Genomic DNA, 7,214 nt, shown 5'->3' with positions numbered 1-7,214 from the left:
CATATGCTTCTTGTCAAGCGGGAACTTTATTGATATTAAGAGAAAGAATAAGCCATAGTCGTTAGTCTACAATTATTGTCTGAAAATATTAACAACTTTCAGCTTTGGGGGATGTCCCATTACACAATGATATAGTTGCATTACAGTGGTAAATATACCTTGTTGATCTTTCCACCTGTGAAATCTGCAAATCTTTTCAGTGATATTGTGAGAACCTTGGAAGAACGGTGTATGGTAAATCTCTTGGATGCAGGAACCACCTTTTTACACCTTAAAAACAAGCAGAGATAAGTGTTTGAAGGCATCTTCTTTTTTCGCCCCCAAAACAAACTCCTTTTAATGTCTCACGCATGCCTATGCTATTTGAATGATATTTACTTGCATAATAGGTTGGTCTTTTTTCTTTTCATAAACCCATGCACTGCGTGTCAGGTTTGTTAATACACAGAAGAAGGTCAATTTTCCCAACAACTCAGAGCATAGCGGGAACAGGAATCTCTCACAAAAGGGTATGACCAGGTTGGATGGCAAGGTACCATTTCTTGGTCTACAAAAGTGGCTATTTGAACTCCAATCCTGGATACATTCTTTCAGCTTTCAAGGGAAATACAAATACTGAAAGCGGAACGAGAGAGCCTTGGTCCCCAGGGCTAGAAATTGCAAATAATCTCCAACATAGGTCGACTATCAACATCAAAAATACAACAGAAACACATGGTCATTCTACAGGAGGGAGACATTTAACAGTAGGAAGTCTTCATGTACTGAGCTTGTCTGGAAAGACACTGAACCCATCTGCCATCCTTTGAAACAAAATAGTTCAGTTTGACACATTGCCCGCTCCAAGGTAGGACCTACGGTGTAAGCAGTGAAAATTAGCCACTAGCCCAGAGAACAACGGAAACTGGGCAGTTTACATCAAGAAAAGTACTGTCGAGAGCTAATAAAGAGAAAGAACAAAAGTAGCTCTTTTTGAATTCTGATGGCAAAATACAAGCCAGAGAATTGCAAACCCATAGGGAATGCCTATGAACAAGACTTCCCCCCTCCAAAGAAACAAAAATCCAAGTCTTTTATAAACTTCCACAAAACTTGTAAGTAGATCCAAAGTTTAGAGGTAGTCCAACAGAGTCATGCAACATAGAAAACTGACATCTAGGATTAAGACCTAAGTCGTCAAAATCTTACTCGCTACATTTATAGCAATTCTCTCCATCCAGCTCTTCAGGTTTCACAAAGAGTTCCAGAGCTCTGCTAACAGACGAAACCGCCTAGAGCAGCGAGAAAGAAGAGCGCAAAGTCACCGTAATTCAAAATTCCAGACACATACTAGTAGTTTATAAGAGAATCTTACTAACATACTCAAGCGATCTACTAGGAGCACTGTGAAGAAGGAGGCAGAAAGAGCATGCTCAGCATTGACCTCACCTGGAAGGCATTTGACTTTGGAACAAATACTTTCCCAGTTGCCTACACAGCATCTACAGTGTGCTTTGTCATCAATACTGGGGACAAATTCATCAGTCTAACAATTAGATGTATATTGAGGTAGAACAACAAAGAAGTATGACAGCATTATAATTTTTGCAGAAAGAGAATTCTTTCCCCTTAAACCCAATACAAATGTGGAGACTATTTACATGGGTTCCACGGAAGGAGAAAGTCCAATCCACTTCCTTAGCACCACCAAGCTCTTATGTTTTAACATTATATGTGGTTTGGTTTTTTAAGTTAAACAAGTTTAATTTAGAAAGTTATGCATGTACTTAAACATCATGAATTATATTTAGAAAACATCTTACCTTTATATCCAAAGTGATATCAAGAAATGCCTCATACGTATCTGAAACTGCTTTGCAATTCAAGCACTTCACTGGAAGCAAAATATAAATGCTTAACATTATGTGAAGGAGACTAACTGTCCAAATTCAAGTTGTTGACAGATACTACTTTAGACAAACTACAGACTGCTTTACTACCGACAAAAGACACAGATCAGTTCTAAGGACAGGAATATTTTTTCAAGTACCTCTCGATCTTAGAAATCCTCCAAATATTTGATGAATGATGGTGGTAGCTTGAGAAGATCTGTCCAATCTGGAAATAAATTATAATCAGACCTCAGAAGATTTAAGGCACAGAGTTAACTCTTCAAAGAGTTTGATGAAAACCAAGGATGATGTAGACTTGCGTTGCTGATAGTAAATAAGGCACTAAAAGGTGCTAGAGATCATTTCTGAGAGTAAATAAAGGACTAGAAGGTGCTAGAGAATGTATGAAAGTGAACTTGTTTATGCTTACTCGGTGCTTCCGTTCAAGCACGCTTCCTGCATAGCATCAACAGTATAGCGCAAGAACTCGTGTGCGTCTTCTTGACTGCCAAAACGGAAATGTTGTCCTATTCCTAAATAAGAAGATGATAGTATTGACCTCATTTAAAAATGAAATCATTCTTGTATTTCTAAAATCTCTCTTCATTGGAGTGTTAAAACCACTTAGACACATCAAATAATTATTTGAAGATTACAAGCTATCGAAAAGAAACACATCTGAAGCCACTTACGACTGAGATTACTGATAACATGCGTAGGCTCGATGGCATCAACAGTGCAACGCAGGGCCTGGTTAATGTGAGTCTCCATCGTGCACATCATGCAAAAATCTTGTTCACGACCTGAAGAGTGAAAGAGCAAAGCATCCCAGTCCAGCGAAATATCCAGAACTACAAACATCTAAGTACAATTTAAACTATAGATACAATATCCACTCTCCTTGCTACATTCTATTCTCCCAAGATGCCAATGTCCCAACAGTCTTGTAACATTTCATTTCACACAACTTGACAGAAGAAAAATATCCACTAAGCCTGTATTCAAATGCATTTTGTGATGAGAAATCTAAAAGACTACTGCAAAGTCGCAGTTGTAAAGGCTGACAGGAATGTGAACTCCACAGGCTGCAAAATGTATTACTCTCTAAAATTACTACCAAATGCATTACTGTCCAATGCACTTCATTATTCCCATGAAGCAATAAATGATCCTTTAATAAACAAACAAACAAACAAACAAACAAATAACTAAATAAATAAAACATGGTGCATTAATTGCACTCCATATGCTATTCGGAGCCCACTGCTAATACAGTGCTCAAAGCCAGCTGCTACAGGTAAAATCAGGCAAATAAGCTTATCTCACAGAATCACTGCTGTTCTTTCACCTTCAGAGCTATCCAACAGATTCAAAATACTGTTAGAAAGTACTCACATGACTGGCTGTGCTCAAGAGAAAGCATGTAATTGGCAAGTGGGGGTGTGTAGGTCAAACACTGTAGAGTAGCATTAAGAAAACATGTGTTGCCAAGATTGTACAGGCCAACTCCAACACTTTGTGTTTCTTGCCAATCCATACAAATCTTCTCAGGTGGAAAAAGAATGCTCTGTGGCGGAGCAATTCCATCATTAACGACTGCAAGAAAGTTAAATTTAAAAAGAGATCTTGTTTGTTTGTTTCGAAGAAAGGTATTTAAAAAAGTACTATTCTGCAGGAGCACCTAGAGGAGCTAGCTACAATCCAAACAAGAAAAACCTATTGCAGACAGCTTTAATACCAACAAATTCAAATTGGCTGGTCAACACAATGTTTTGGGGAAAAAAAAAAAAAAAAAAAAAAAAAACTTTAGTCAACCATTTTAATTTTTCTAAGGCAAGGCTAACTGCCATTCTGTTTGTAGCACCTAATGCCAAGTTCCTCTCCATCTATAATCTTTAACCTGATTAACTCAACTACTGTTTTTTTCCTTATTATAACTTAAACCACAAACTTAGACTTGAAATTATACGGTAAAAACGTAAAAACGAGGAACTAGGAATGACGGTACCCCTACAGATACCAGATTTTTTCCTGAGCAATGTTATCCTTCAAAAAACCTGTGAAAAATGGAAGCTGTGAATAGCAACAATCAAACACTTTTCTCTGCAAAACAGAAAAGACATGGAGGAATCTGTGCATTACAAAAAGCTCCCCATATTTCTCTGTTGACTGTAAATATATCAAAATTAATTTCTGTAACATCAGTCACTTCAGTTGCCTTAGGGGATTCGCTTTTGAAGTCTTTCTTCACAGTAGTCCCCTTCTCTAGCAGTGCAACAAGTAAGAACTGCATTTTCTACTTTTGCTTTGAAGACAATGGAGGCAGGATAGAACGCACACTTACTTAGATCTCTTGGGGCAAAAGCCTTAGATTTGATTTTTCAGATGATCTACAGTAAATAGCACCTCCACGTCCTTCGGCCACAAAGACTTGGCTTGAATCTTCTGCAGGCACTATCCGGCCCCAGTTGGCGGTGCGTGACATCAGTATTTTAGGACTTGGTTTCTTGGATTTGCCAGACCGCCTTGAAGAGGGCTTTTTAGGCTTTGAAGATTTGGGCTTCTTAGCTACGGTCATTGTTCACATCTGCGACAGAGACAGAAGTTCTGGCTGACGTAAGACTATCAAGAAGCATTCCAAGAAGAAAAGAGTAACAGAAGTCCTGTCACTTAATCTCAAAGAAACAGCCTTAAGAACTAAATCGCTGGTATGAATGATTTAAAAAGAATCCCCAAACTAAACACACAAAGTGAAAATTTCCATCTAAACTCTATCAGTATTACTTTTCGCTTCTGCAGAACTAGTGGCTGATGCCATTTCTTTCCCTTCCGTAGGATTTTAATCCATTACAACTCTGGAGTCTTTTTAATATAAAAATGTAGAAGACATTCTCTGAGGGGAATCAGTTATTTATTGATTTCCGGAGTTGCGCAATTATCTGTTAATTAGTACCTATGATCTAATAGATAATTGTTGCAATTATCTATTGCTGGCATTAGTAACGGAACACTATTACTTCACTGCCTGCGTTTTTCTGTTTCGTCTGCACAAAGGTACCCAGAACTCACTGCTACTTTTCTTCTGTCTTTCCAGGGCTCGCCCTCTACCTCACTGTCTACTGCACCAGTCATGAGGGGTTTGTTGTGATTCTATAATGAGCCTAGCTTTTAAATACACCTTTTCTGGGCGTCACTTGGTGATAGCAAGTTAATCTGTGAGGGCTCCTCAGTCTACATCATGCGGTCGCTTTTTCCAGGTGAAAAAGCGGAGCCGTAAGTGGCAGTACACCAAAGCCCTGGCATGCTGAGATCCAAGAGGAGAGATGTTTGGCCCTCCTTTTCACTCCTGGGAACCATATACCTCAAAACCCACAGAGGATGGGCTATATCTCAGAGAAATCTTGGGAAAGGAGAGCATGAAGAGCATGTTTGCAAATTTATTTCTCCCTGGGCTTCTTCTGCTTCTCCAAGAAAGACGAGTTTGAATATAACTTTGGCAGCAGTACTTCTGGTGTTTTACTCCTACCACATTTAAAACTCCTACGAAAAACTGATAAGTTAGACTAAAAAGCAGCTCTTTCCGTTCTCCTTTCTAAAGTTTCACGCTTTCCTCATGCAAAACAACAGGGGAATGTAAGCTAGAAACGGAAATGCTGAATGTAAAACAAAACAAAACAAACCTCAGCCCTCCAGGACAAAAGCCAATAACTGCTACAAAGTCCTTTTTAAAATGCTGATTAGGTTTCAAGGTGATACCGCTTTAAATAAGCGTAGTTGTGTGTCCATAGGCAGAAGCTGAATAATGACAGGATGAACTTCTATACTTCATGTTTTGTTACTGTCTTACTGTAGCACGCAGGGACTTGTTACCTTTAGGGAAACCACTACCCTCATGGAGGGTTTAAAACATAAGCTAGTTTGTTATACCAAAATGACGGAGAGAACAAAGCATAAAGTGCTTTCAGATTTCTAGCACGCCTTGATTGCTGTCCATTAAACTTCAGACACGTTAAACAAAACACAGTAAATAAGAAAACTCCTAGTCCCACAGCTGGCAAATTGTGTGCAGAGGTTGTAATTAGAACTTTTTTGCCTTGACGTTTTACATTTAAAATTGATTTTAAATCCATTCTATACACACTTTCCATTCCTGAAAAAACAATACGCAAACCTGACAAATGCATTTACATGAGAAATGAAGTCGTCCTTGTCCGATTGGAAGACTAAGGTGACAGCTCCTGGGCTCAGGGATAAGCTCCGATCTTCACCAGTGACAGCTCCTTTTTTAGGATTGAAAGGGAAAATGTTTCAGCAACACATTGGAAACATACTTAAGGGACAAGAAACAAAATCAAGACTGCAGTGAGAAGGAGAACAGAAAAACAATACTGGGGGGAAAGGGAACGAAAGGAAAGGAAAGGAAAGGAAAGGAAAGGAAAGGAAAGGAAAGGAAAGGAAAGGAAAGGAAAGGAAAGGAAAGGAAAGGAAAGGAAAGGAAAGGAAAGGAAAGGAAAGGAAAGGAAAGGAAAGGAAAAAAGAAAAAAGGGAAGGGAAGGGAAGGGAAGGGAAGGGAAGGGAAGGGAAGGGAAGGGAAGGGAAGGGAAGGGAAGGGAAGGGAAGGGAAGGGAAGGGAAGGGAAGGGAAGGGAAGGGAAGGGAAGGGAAGGGAAGGGAAGGGAAGGGAAGGGAAGGGAAGGGAAGGGAAGGGAAGGGAAGGGAAGGGAAGGGAAGGGAAGGGAAGGGAAGGGAAGGGAAGGGAAGGGAAGGGAAGGGAAGGGAAGGGAAGGGAAGGGAAGAAGAAAAAAAGAAAAAAAAGAAAAAAAGAAAAAAAGAAAAAAAGAAAAAAAGAAAAAAGAAAAAAAGAAAAAAGAAAAAAAAAACAAAAACAAAAAAAAACAAAAACAAAAAAAAAAAGAAAAAAAGAAAAAAAGGGAAGGGAAGGGAAGGGAAGCAAAGTGAAGCGATGCGAAGCGAAGCAAAGACCTTGATCTTTATACTGACCAATGAGATAAGCCTTACACATTTTTAAGTTTATTTTTGACAACTGGTTGAGGTGTTACCAGCTATTAAGTACGATTCAAGAGCAAATATTAACACTAGAAAGAAGAAATCCGATCCACCACCACTGTTTCAAAATACATCCATTTCTCATTTGGAGATGACGTCTCTCTGGCAAGATAGTAGAAAAACTGTAAATACCGATAGAGCTTCCTCTCCCGATGTTCCATATACATACCGATGCTGTTCCTACACCTACGCTCTGAGCATAAATTTATGTTGACATGAGTGACAAGAGAGGGTGTTACTCCTCTCTTTGTTTGCCTTGAGAGACACACCTCTTGTC

The 7,214-nt window shown here is 39.1% G+C and overlaps 1 long non-coding RNA gene across 1 annotated transcript; it reads right to left on the bottom strand.

The window, feature by feature from the left end:
- Nucleotides 1-1,207: 1,207 nt before the first annotated feature.
- Nucleotides 1,208-2,061, bottom strand: LOC311428638. Its single transcript, XR_014687802.1, has 3 exons — nt 2,030-2,061; nt 1,803-1,873; nt 1,208-1,271 (listed from the first exon to the last, which is right to left on the bottom strand). It is a non-coding gene; the product is annotated as an uncharacterized lncRNA (long non-coding RNA).
- Between the last annotated feature and the right edge of the window lie 5,153 nt (nt 2,062-7,214).

The sequence above is a fragment of the Aythya ferina genome (assembly GCF_964211825.1).
Source record: "Aythya ferina genome assembly, contig: HAP1_SCAFFOLD_104, whole genome shotgun sequence".
Taxonomy (NCBI): domain Eukaryota; kingdom Metazoa; phylum Chordata; class Aves; order Anseriformes; family Anatidae; genus Aythya; species Aythya ferina.
This window is presented reverse-complemented; position numbering and strand designations above follow the sequence as displayed.